Source organism: Notechis scutatus, chromosome 4 (genome assembly GCF_049901735.1).
Source record: "Notechis scutatus isolate UNSWTSFEM ecotype Mainland chromosome 4, rNotScu1.2, whole genome shotgun sequence".
NCBI classification, from domain to species: Eukaryota; Metazoa; Chordata; class Lepidosauria; order Squamata; family Elapidae; genus Notechis; species Notechis scutatus.
In genome coordinates, this window is record NC_142012.1 from 32,644,033 (window position 1) to 32,657,709 (window position 13,677).

General features: G+C 35.2%; 1 long non-coding RNA gene across 1 annotated transcript in view; it reads right to left on the reverse strand.

Moving 5' to 3' along the window:
- The window catches only part of LOC148130694 (uncharacterized), a 151,162-nt gene extending 138,892 nt beyond the window's left edge, over positions 1-12,270 (reverse strand). The window contains exon 1 of the long non-coding RNA XR_015749227.1: positions 12,199-12,270. This is a non-coding gene — a long non-coding RNA (uncharacterized LOC148130694). The remainder of the gene's footprint in view (positions 1-12,198) is intronic.
- Positions 12,271-13,677: the final 1,407 nt, after the last annotated feature.

Genomic DNA, 13,677 nt, shown 5'->3' on the forward strand with positions numbered 1-13,677 from the left:
AGTAGTAGTAATAGTAGTAGTAGTAGTAGTAGTAGTAGTAGTAGTAGTAGTAGTAGTAGTAGTAATATCTTTATTACAAGCCACAGATTAAATAATACAGAAAAACATTATAGTACATCTTAAAAAAATATTAGTTTGGTATAAACAAATCATGACCTACAATTATCAATTTAACTACAGCAACAGTTAATTTAGGATAAAGATCCACCAAAACAATTATATGTATAATTCTTTTGTCCATCCAGGAAAGGAGCTAAGAATGGGTTTTAGGTAGTCATTATAAATAAAAATAATATTATTATGCCTTATTTAGGCAGTCATTATAAATAAAAATAATACAAAACAAAACATAAGCCTATGAAGCAATATGTCCACATTCCTAAAGGCAAAACCTTTCAGGTTAAGGGATTTTCCAAATTCATATCTCAGCAGTGGTAGGTAGACAAGATATGAAATTGCAGTAATGTAATAGCCTTACAAAATTAGTTTGTAATTTCTCAAAATATAAATACTGTATATATTGTGCTATAAACCGAATCCAAGTTGCTTGCATTATGCCTCTCTTTTTATTAGTAATGAGGAATTCACTATCTTTTTCTTCAAATGGATTCTCTAGTAGATAATATGTAAATGATATATTCTATATTTTCTAATAGTAGCCAACTGTTCCTTCCTTCCTTCCTTCCTTCCTTCCTTCCTTCCTTCCTTCCTTCCTTCCTTCCTTCCTTCCTTCCTTCCTTCCTTCCTTCCTTCCTTCCTCCCTCCCTCCCTCCCTCCCTCCCTCCCTCCCTCTCTCTCTCTCTCTCTCTCTCTCTTTCTGACAATTCTTATCAAACCACTACTTTAACATGCACTGATATCTTTGTACTCTACTGGTCTGATATAGACCTAAGATCTGTTGCAAAACTAAATCAAGAACTCATACTACCTAAGAATTGTTTCAAAGTGTAACTATTATATGAAAATAATTCAACAATTATAGTCAGCTGGGTAGATTATATTTTCAGCTTTAGCACAGGACTATCTCCAGATCCATTAGATAAGAATTATCTACCAATTTCACTTTATCATATAAATCAATGACTCCAGGAGTGATAGAAGCAGAGGTATATTAAAGCCAGGAGTGAATGCTCAATACAAATCTGAGTCTACACAGTAAAAATATAAACTGTTTGAATTTACCAGTGCAAGACGTGCCTCTTTCTCTTAAAAGCAACAAACTTTGAAAGTGTATTCAGTTAACTAGGAGGGGCCCAGAAATCTCATTCATCAAGGGAAAACAAAAACAAACAGTTTCCTGTGAGCTGTTCAATCTTTCCTTCACTCGGATAAAAACCCTTGGAACATTGTGTTACAACTTCCTGTTTACAGAGTAATAGCGATCTGCTATTCAAAGAGCGATAAATTCCTCCCATTCAGCTGCTAGTTAAACAATTAACCCGTTCCTTGCAGACTCTTAATACTACCTCATTACCTCAAATCTTACAACTTTTCTATCTCATCACCTATATCAACGATTAGATAATCAATTTCTATAAAATATTTTATTAATGGTTTAATTGATTTATTGTTTTTAATTGATTAGTGTGATTAGAGTGTTTAGTGCAAATAGTGTGATTACTGACTAGTTTAAAAGATCAAAATTCATGTAATTTAATTGAATAGCAAAATCATTGATTTAGTGAATTTAAATGAACAGTGTGATTAATGATTAGTGTAATTAATTGATTAGTGATTAGAGTAATTAATTGATCAGGCTGATTGTTGCTCAGGAATATTATCTGACTTGAGAGATTACTGCAATTGATTGTTTGATGTAATATTGGCTATATAGATTACCCAAAATTGTTCCTTTAATTAATTCAATCAACGTACTATTTTAACAATCCTACCATGCCAAAAAGAAAATCCTACGTCAAACCACAACCTAAAGAGAAGATGATACCCACCAATGAACCACGAGACTCCTGCACATGCCTTAAATGCTACAAAAATCTAAAGGATAATGAAAACTCCATCAAATGTTCTCTGTGTAAAAAATACACTCATCATGACTGCTTGGGATTACCTGAGCAGATGATTCAATACGTAAAATCTTCCAATGAGTTTCCATATTTCTGCAAATCATGCAGACCCAAACTGGATCTGTCTGAAAGAGTTGATACCATCGAAACCATTGAAACATCCCCTACCATCGAAACCATTAAAACATCCCTCAGCACCATAGTAGCATCCCTGGACGCCGTAAAAGAAAGAATATCCAACCTTGAAAAAAAAAGACAACGCAAAAACCTGAACATCCAATATCTACAAACCACATCTCTACCAAACAACCACAATCCAATCCAAAACCCAATCCACAAATAAACACAACCCAGACAAATATTGATATCCCAATCCTCATCAGAGAAGCCGTTGAGCGTGAACGGAAACGTCCAAACGCCATCTTATTTGGTCTAGAAGACATCAATGTCAATGATGACATCACAACTGTCCGAAACATCATCAGAGATTATCAAGCATCAACCATCTCCGCTGATGAAATACTTGACATTTCCCGCATCGACCGAGAGCTCAAAAATAGAGACGGCTCTGTGGCCCCACGCTTGTGCAGGGTCATTTGCAAAATGAATCAAGCAAACGTAAATTCATTTATACTATAAACTCACTCGCCAAAACCAACACCAACCATAAGAACCTCCGTTGCCGCCCTGACCTAACCATACAGCAACGTGCCCGCCCCGTGTACTCCGCATCGAACTCAAAAACCGTCTAGACAATGGAGAGAAGGACCTGTACATTGACTACCATGCTGACTGTATCAAAAGTAAGCCACGCAACCCAATACTCAGCTTTTACCCTCAACCACAACCCTACCTCAACCCATCCACCATCACCCAAGACTAGGCACGCACGCCCCCAACTACCTCAATTCCAACTACTGCCGGCCTTAAATGCAAACTACTCAATGCAAGAAGCCTCGTGAATAAAATACCTGAATTTCTCTTCCTCCTAAATATGGCTAACTTCGACATTATATTTGTCTGTGAAACATGGCTCAATGCATCTCTCCCCGACTCCATTACCACAGTAAGAGACTATCATGTTTACCGATCAGATCGTGAAAATCGTCGAGGAGGTGGTGTTGCTATATTCTATAAAAAATCCTTACATCTAAAAAAATATCCAAGTTACCCAGGAGCTTGCCCTTCCTGAAACCATCATCTGTGAACTATCCTTAAATATCACAATTCGATTCTTACTATGTTACAGAGCACCTGATTATGACATCGAACATGTAAACAAGCTAAATACATTACTAACATGGGCTGCATCCTGCCCATACCCTTTTATCCTTCTTGGTGATTTCAATCTACCTCATATTGACTGGACCCTAAATGATTGTACAACTGAAATCATACACACAACCTTCTACAATGCTATTACAAATCTGGGACTGGAACAACTAGTAATCAACAACACTAGACTAAACAACTGCCTCGATCTCATCTTCTGCAACAGTTTGAATTTAATTTATGGAATACAAACTAAAGAACCCTTTTCCAGTAGTGACCACAATATGATTGACTTTTGTCTCAACATACGTCCACACAAAAATCACCACAATGATGTAATCCCCTATTGTAACTTCAAAAAAGGCAACTATGATCTTATAGACAACGATCTCTCATCCCTTGATTGGCAATCTCTATTCTCTGGATGCAATACCGTTGAAGACCATTACAACATATTTTTACTTGAAGTCAAAAGAGTCATCAAACTATATGTACCAACAACAACTCCCAAAACAAAACAAAAAAGCAGATTACCCATATCAATAAGGAAACTTCAATCCAAAAAGAGATCTCTCTGGCAGAAAAACAAATCTGGTCACGTGGCCAATTTCAAAAACCGATACAAAAATTTATGCCACCAGATAAAGACCGAATGCACCAATTATCACATCAAACAAGAGGAAAACCTTCTAAGCACCAATTCCACCCATGCTTTTTACAATTTTGTAAACAACAAACTAAAAGACTCAAGGTCCATCCCTCCCTTGATAGGACCTGATGGTAAAGACTGCAACGACGACACCATTAAAGCCAACATCTTTAACACATTCTTCGGCTCAGTATTTGTAAACAGCAATGGATCATGCCCAGTATTTCCTAGCTGTACCACAGATAACAACAATGATCTAATACATATCGATTTCACAGAAGACAATGTTGAAAAATCACTACGCAATCTAAAACCATCTCTATCTATTGGACCGGATGGAATATGTGCCTACTTCTTAAGAAAGCTATCCACTGCCATAGCCAAACCTCTAAGCATAATCTTTGAAAAATCTTTCAGGACCAGCTCCTTGCCTAACCTATGGTCACAAGCCACAGTCATCCCCATCTTCAAAAAGGGAGACCCAAGCCTAGTTGAAAATTACAGGCCAATCTCCTTATGCTGCGTCACCTGTAAAGTCATGGAATCAATTATTAACCAATCCATCATCCTCCACTTAGAGACAAACAACCTACTCTCCAATAAACAATTTGGTTTCAGAAAAAACTATCCTGTAATCTGCAACTCTTACACTGCAAAAACATATGGACGACACAACTCGACCAGGGCAAAGCAATAGACGCAATCTACATAGACTTCTGTAAAGCCTTTGATTCAGTGTTACACGACAAACTACTCCTAAAAATAAAATCCTATGGTATCTCTGGACAACTGAATAACTGGATAGAAGCATTCCTGTCAAACAGACAACAAATGGTCAAAATCGGGAGCGTCCTATCAAATCCAGTACCTGTCAATAGTGGTGTCCCCCAGGGCAGTGTTCTAGGACCAACTCTCTTCATACTCTACATAAACGACCTCTGTGATCATATTAAGAGCAATTGCATTCTCTTCGCTGATGATGTAAAGCTGTTCAATACCACAGACAATACTGCTACCCTACAAAAAGATCTTGACTATGTATCTGAATGGTCAAACAAATGGCAACTTCAAATCTCAACAAATAAATGCTCTGTCTTACATATTGGCAAAAAAAATCAGAAAATAAAATACAAGCTGAACAGTCAAGATCTTGTTGATGACCCAAGCTCTGTAAAGGACCTTGGAATACTCACCTCTAATGATCTAAGTGCTAGAGCCCACTGCAACTACATAGCCAAAAAGGCATTAAGAGTTGTTAACCTAATCCTACGTAGCTTTTTCTCTGGTAATATCACACTACTAACCAGAGCATACAAAACATTTGCTAGACCAATACTCGAATACAGTTCATCAGTCTGGAACCCTCATTACGTATCTGATATTAGCACAATTGAGAAAGTCCAGAAATATTTCACAAGAAGAGTTCTCCACTCTTCTACTCGTTGTAGAATACCTTATGCCACCAGACTTGAAATTCTAGAACTAGAAAACCTTGAATTACGCCGTCTTCGGGTCTGACTTAAGCATGGTATATAAAATCATACATTGCAATGTCCTACCTGTCAATGAATACTTCAGCTTCAACCATAACAACACAAGAGCACACAATAGATACAAACTCAAAGTAAACCGCACCAAACTTGATTGCAGGAAATACGACTTCAGTAATAGAGTGGTCAATGTCTGGAATACTCTACCCGACTCTGTAGTCTCTTCCCCAAACCCCAAAAACTTTAACCTTAGACTGTCTACTATTGACCTCACCCCTTTCCTAAGAGGTCTGTAGGGGCCGTGCATAAGCGCACCAACGTGCCTACCATCCCTGTCCTATTGTTTCTCTTATTCTTTTATTTTTCTTATATGTACTCATTTCATGTATTCACAACTATGTATACACTTATACTTATTATCTTGTAAACAATTGGCAAATCAAATAAATAAATAAAAATAAATAAATAAAAATCAGAATTAGATGGTTACTATCTGAGGCCAACCAGCCTTTAATATCTTTTTAAAAAATAATTTTAAAAACTTTGAAGAAGGGTTAGTCAGCTGGATTAATTTTCCCTAGTCTGTCTCCTGCAGAAGCTAATTTGTTAATACTTTCTTACAGGCAAAAAAATGTACAGTTGTAGGTTTTTTTTATCCCTATATTGGCACAATTCCAATAATTATAGTGTGAAAACTTCTGGAGGATAATTGTGGTGTTTTAAATGAATGACCCAGTGATTGGAGCCTAGTCTTAAATTGAAAATGTTCTATGCTCATGAATAAAATGCTATCAGGTTCAACATGTAACTTTCTAAACAGCTGTATTTATTTGCAATGAGACTATGTCTTTGAAAAGGAAACATACACTTTTATCAACAAAAAGGAGTTTAAACCTAATGATACTGCCATTTTCATGAGTGTATAAAGCTTAATGCAATAGTTTCAGTTGGTGGAAATTAATACATACAACCAAATCTCTGCTTGGTTTTCTTCCCACAGGAGACACAACTGCATCTAACAAAATTATGTAATATCTGTCATGCTTTAATTCTTCTCTCAACCATGTTTTCTCTAGGGAAATAAAATTTTAAATATGATAACATAAATCCTTCTTAACCTAGTTTTCCTGAACATTTACTAGTATTTTTCAAGGAATAACATTTCTTGGAGCATTCATTGTCAATTAACTATCACTGCACTTTGAATTTTCTAATGTGACCTTTCCAAAGTCTATGAGATTTGATTGTAATAATATTAGGAGGCTGGTCACCAGAATACCATTTTCCAGATCCTGTGCATCATGCCCGGCCACATACATTGGACAGACCAATAGAAGAATAAGTACCCGCCTGGATGAACACAAAAATGCAGTCAAAAAGCTGGAACACACTTCCTCACTAGTCCAACACATGGAAGCCACAGGTCATAGCATCAGCTTCAATGGCACCAAAACCCTAGCCACTATAGAAAACCCCAGCCACAGAATCATCAGAGAAGCCATAGAGATTGAAAAAAGACCAGAAAGCATGAATAGAAGAGATGATTCCACCAGACTGTCAATCATTTGGAAGCCTGCACTCACAAACAAAAAAGTCTCCACACCACAAGCCAGGCAAACACCTGGGCACAAACAGATCCCCCCTGATACCTCCAGCTCAAACACACCCCAACCAGGCACCCAGATGAAATCTAGCTTCCTAACTAATGATAGCCGTCCATTTACCCAGAGCCAAGCTGCACTAAAGGCCTCCAATAAAGTAACACAATGTTGCCAGCCAATCAAGATACAAAAAGAGCCAAAAAACAGACAGAAGATATTAGAAACACCAATTAAGCAGAACACAGCAAACTCCAAGACCAATAAACACAGACCAAGACTCCCAACCAATCAGGATGAAGAAAAAACCATTCTGGCACAGCAATAGGCTGCCCCAAATTTAAATCTGAAACCACTGTAAAAGTCTGACTCACAGATGAACACTATACAGAAGCCTGATGATGGCAGATGAGATTCTGCCGAAACGTTGCTACAACTTTAAAAGCACAACTACAATGACGTGGGAAAATACCCGAACAAAGCTGAATGCCATACATACATACATACATACATACATACATACATACATACATACATATATATATATATGTTTTCTGACGTTTCAATCGTCTCCTAGTTCTAGCGTCAAGCCAAGATCTGTCAGTTTCCTCGCTAGAAACTTCTGTCTCGTTTTGTGGATCAGTTGCTGGCATGAGCGAAGTCAAAGGTTCTGGGGAGGATTGTCTCTGCGACAATCTCTCATCCTCCTGGCTCACATCTGTGTCCTCTGATAATTCAAACTCCACATTCACAGCAGGCTCCAACCTTCCATCTTCAGAGTCATCAGAGTCAAAACTCCCAGCAGGATATATATATATATATATATATTCATTTTCTTCCCTCTCCTGCAATTCCATTGTGAATTTGTTCATTTTTGCACAATCTATTACTTTTTTAATAATCATGTCATCTGTGGAGGTACTATCTAATTTCCAGTTTTGAGCGTATGATATCCTAGCCGCTGTTAGTATATGTATCATTTTGATATTCATCTTTAGTTATCCCTAGTAGAAACATTTCAGGTTTGGGTACTATCTTTTGAGTACTAACTTATTATTTCCTGTAACCAGATCTTTATCTTATTCCAGAATTCCTTTGCTTTGGGGCAGGTCCATCACATGTGAAAGAATATACCTAGTTTCTTTTTATATTTTCAACATTCTGGTTTTAAATTTGGATAAATTTTAGCCAATCTTGCTGGTGCTAGATGCCAACGATAGATCATTTTGTATAAATTTCCTTTATATGAGGCTGCTAATGTCAATTTATAATTTTTTGGTCCATAATCTTTCCTAATCTTCTAATTGTATACTTTTCATCCAGGTTATCATGGTTGTTTCACCACCTCCTCTTCTCTGTCAAATTTTAAAAGAAAATTATACATTTTGGTTATAATTTTTTCTTCTGATCCTAATAATATTTCTATCTAATTGTTGTTCTATCTATACTGAATTCTTCTACATCCTTTTTATATTTTGTTTGCATTTGTAAGTAGGGTCACCAATCTATCACTATCCCTTCCTGTTTCAATTTTTGATTTCTCTTCAGGATCCCTTGATCATCTAATAATTGATTATATCTATTTTTTTTACTTAAAGTATTTAGATAGATCATAGCTTCCATAGTGGAAAGCCAGCCTGGTATTTTAATGTAATGTTTTTTCCTGATTCTATTCCAGATCTCCAATAGTGCCTCTCTTATTCAATGATTTAGAAAGTGTGAACTTGTCTTATTTCTCTTCTCCCACATAACAGCATGCCAACCTATTTGTAGATAAATTTCTACTGGTGAGTGATGCCCCTTGATTGAAAAGCTGGTATCCCTCCTTTTTGTATGTCTGATGTGAAGGAGCTGTGTCATTTTCCCTGCTCCCTACTTGGTCTCTTGAAATTCTCAAGTGCTCTTGACCCCAAAGAACAGTGGTGTCACAGCAGCATCGTCACAGCAGCATCACATGACATATCGTGACTTTTCCCCCTTTTGGGAAAAACACCTAACATCAAAAACATCATCAAAAAAGCACATCAAGGAATGTTCTTTCTGTGCCAACTCAGAAAGCTCAAACTGCCCAAGGAGCTGCTGATACAGTTCTACAGAGGAATTATTGAGTCTATTATCTGCACCTCTATAACTGTTTGGTTTGGTTCTGCAACCCAACAGGACAGACACAGACTTCAGAAGATAATTAGGACTGCAGAAAAAACAATTACTACCAACCTGCCTTCAATCAAGGATCTGTATCTGAGTCAAAAAGAGGGCTGTGAAAATATTTACAGACCCCTCACAACATGGACATAAACTGTTTCAACTTCTTCCTTCAAAACAACGCTATAGAGCACTGCACACCAGAACAACTAGACACAAGAACAGTTTTTTCTTGAAAGCCATCACTCTGCTAAACAAATAATTCCCTCAACACTGTCCAACTATTTACAAAGTCTGCACTACTATTACTGTTAATCTTCTCATCACTCTTTATCACCCATCCCCTCCCACTTGTGACTGTATGACTGTAACTTTGTCACTTGTATCCTTACGATTTATATTGACTGTTTCCTAGTATGATTTGATTGCTTATTGTACCCTATGACTATCTTTAAGTGCTGTACCTATGGTTCTAGACTCTTGATGAATGTATCTTTTCTTTTATGTATACAGAGAGTATTTGTACCAAGACAAATTTCTTGTGTGTCCAATCAGACTTGGCCAACAAAGAATCCTATTCTATTTTATTCTTTGCTAAACCAGGCATGTGCATGATCAGTGCATGATGCATCCAGGCCACAGTCCATGAGTTTGACAGCCCTGTCATAGAAGAATGTCCTTCTTCGGCAGTGCCAAACTTCTTCAAGGCCAGGACAGAACTTGTCAGAGTATTGGTCATGAACGTGATGAACATTTATTGCTGTCTCTTGTGATTTGTCTGACTCTGGGTAGCATTTACAGTGATAAAATATTCAATCCCTTTTGGGCCTAGAGTCTAGCACTTCACATTATCATATTCTTCCTCCCTATTTATCAATATGAAATGTGCTGCCTGTGAACATAGAGTATATGTGTGTGGGGGGGGGGGGGAGGGGGGGATGTCTTCTCTGATATTCTTGCCCCATTCACATTTCTGCTTTAGGATAAGCTACCTTTATCTGTTTCCTTGGTCTCTTGACCTGTCTTCCAAAGTCATTTCTACATACTTAGTTTGCTATGACTGTTTCAATATCCCTTTGAAGTTGTTACCTCTAGGTCAATCAAAAGTTCAGCTAAGTGTCACCAACATAATTTTTTTTAATAGTTCATCCTATGAACACTTTGGCAATACTCCAAAACAGTCAACCAGTGTTGCTCACCAAGCTTCATAGGTAATATTTCTCTCTGTGGTTACCTCTGAGTGTTTATTTAAACTGTCCTTTATTAAAGGCAACACTGACACTATGTCCTCAAGGTTATCTGTGACTAATATTTAATTCCATTTCAGCTTCAGGAAGTAAGTTAAAAAGTGAGACTATTTTGCAATTATATAATGTTGCTATTTGCGGAAAGATATATCCCCAAGTGGTTTCATTTTGAGTAGCATATCCAGAATTCTGGTGTGTTTGAATGGCAGTAAATCCTGTTTCATGAGGTAGATACTGAGATACCAGTAGATACCATCAGGTGGAATTACATTGAAGAAGTTGTCTTTAGATAGAATAATGGCTCTTTTAGCATCCCAAGGGCATCTATTAAGTCTATTAAGAATAATCTATAAAAGACCTGCTTGTTTCAAGGATCCAATTGTTTTTGATTTTCCCTTCTCTTTTTCTACTGCACAATAATAAAAATCCTCTCTTTTCTGCATTCTCCCTCCTGTAGAGATTTGAGTTTGAATTGGAATTTAAGTGCTTTCCCCAGCAGATGCAGTATCTTCCCCTTAACATCAATATTTTGTGCTTCTATAAATGCCATTAATTTGTCTAGATGATTTAGTGTAAATATCTAAAACTCCTTTTTTAAAGAAATCTACATCTTTATTTATTGTTATTAATCATCTGAAATTGGGAATTGCCTGGTTTGTTAAACATTGTCTTGATATAAAATCCAAGGAACTCATTCTCATTTCTAAAATTATCATTTTATCCTTCATTTGCAAAAGTTGGGATTGCTAGAAGGATAGCAGCATTCTTAATTCATTTTTTCTGATTGTCTGATTCCTCCTAAAGAGTATAGGGTAGAAAATACCAGATTATTTCTCAGACTGCTTCTCTAAATCTCATCCCAAAATATACCACTTCAACATGAAAAGAAGACTCATTGTATTATTAGTTTTATTTATGGATTGTTCATTCTTGAGTGAAAAATAGTTGATAAATGGTTGCTTTGATGCCTTTGAAGGCACTATCATTCCAAAGGTTGTACTGTGCAGCTTCTTTTTTCTATTCTTTTTTATTGTTATTAATCAAAATTAGAGTAACCTTTTAAAAATTAAATAAAATCACTGACCTTCATGAAAACATAAGATTCTTCCCAAGAGATGTAGAATGATAAGATGGAAACTAATGAGATTAGAAAAGAGAAACTTAAATTTATTGGACTCTCAAACTGAGCTGCTAGTCTATCATCATTTAGTCCTTTGTTCTCTTCTGTGAGACCTGTCATTTTGGAGGGCAATTAGGGACCTATGCTACTTTACTTGATAAATTTGCTTCAGTAATAAGAAACTAATAAATATAATAAGTAGAAATATGCAGAATTGCATCAGTTCATAATTCCTACTCTTCCTTAGACTTCTGAAAATTCAGGTGAAGACCATTCTCTAAATTTACTAGCAGTGAATAATTTCATCATTATTATGTCAGATTTCAAGAATACATAAGCCTTTATCATTAAACTTTTAGTTAGTCTGTTAATAAAATGTTGCAGCCAAAATAACTGAACCAAGCAGCTTTCTCCTCCCTGAAATCTCATAATTTTATTACATTTAAATATATTTTAGTCATTGACTTATCAGCCTTAATACTGTGTGAATTAACTCCATTTTTCATATAGACTGCTAACCTATATAAGTATAAAATATTTGTATTAAATCAAGATCTGGCTTAATGAGCCAACTATATTGGGTCCAAAATTAAACAATTGGAATGCAAATATATTATAGTAAAATGAAAGTGTACTATCAAGATGAAACCAACCTCCATTTCACAGTATCTTCCCGCTTGCTGATCAGGTATCAAAGTTTTCATACTGAAATCCAAACAAACATGATAGCTTTGGTGATGACAAGAAACTGAAAGTACACATTCGTTTAAATATTTATAGGAACTAATAAGATAACATGAGAGCTTTGGGATCATGCTGGCATCAAGAGGAAAGTTTAAAAAAACTGAGAAGTGGACTCTTATAGTGAATGTCTATCGAATCCTTAGAATTTTTACAGGCATCCTGGGCAAAGGAAGTATTTTAACAATGAAGACAACTTTTCTGTGTTTAAATGGTATTTTCATAGATATGTGTATCACTGCCCATTTTTAGACATAGAATTATAATGAAGTTTAGCTTTAGCATTAAATTAGTTCTTACATTTTTATTTACCAAGTGTGTATGCCACCACCATCACTTTCCCTATGAATAATGGTGACTTGGAAGTTAAAACCTCAGTGTGCATATGTGAAGTCACCTTGTTAGATGAGATGGACAGCAAAAAAAAATTCAATAAATAAAGAACAATCAACAAACATAATAAATAATGAAATTTGTAATAAACATAAAAATTAAAATGTCCATGCCAAAAATTAAGTAAAATAGATAATTTAGTTTTACAGTTCTAACACTGAGGAATAGATGCCATAAATTAATGGAAACTTTTTCTGGGTAAATATGCATTTGATTGTATTGCAACATACTATTTTATTAACAATAAATTTTGAGCTTAAAGAATTTCAAGAAAAAATTCCTTTTTAAGATATCTATTGGATAAAAATGATAAAAAAAACAACAACATTTGAGCATGAGAATAAGAGAAATTAATTGAATTTCATTATTTATTTTATTGTAGTTAAAATTACTTTTATATTCTTTGTTTCATTAAAAACTGGGAGAAACCTAGTAAACAATAAATAGGAAAGCTTATTTTCACTACAGAGATAGTACAAACAAATAAAACAAAGGTAGTATTAAAAAGAGAAAGAATTCTGTTTCATCTTTTCCCTGCTTTTTATGTATTTTTATGGTTCAAAATAGTTATAATTACTGCAATTTCTTTGTTCTGGCATTCTGGTAGATATATCCAATATTTAATCAACAATTGAAATCATGCCAATTTTTAAAATATAACAATATTTCCAATATTGTTTTCTTGATTGATTTGATTAACATTTTTTTCAAAAATGATTATGTTAATTACAATGAGAACCAAAATTAGGGACTAAGGTTTTTTGTTTATAAAGCTTATATCTATAACAGTAAACATTTTATCTTCAAATATATTCTTCAAGTAACAAATCCAAATAATACTCTTCAGTATAAAAATTCAATCATGCTTTTCAATAAATTCAATAGTACTCTTCAAATAAATAAACACAAGAAGGGGTAACCTGACATATCTTTATAAAGAAAAGAGTAAACAAACAAATTGAAGGGCATATAGTGATAGAAATAATAATATTGAACTT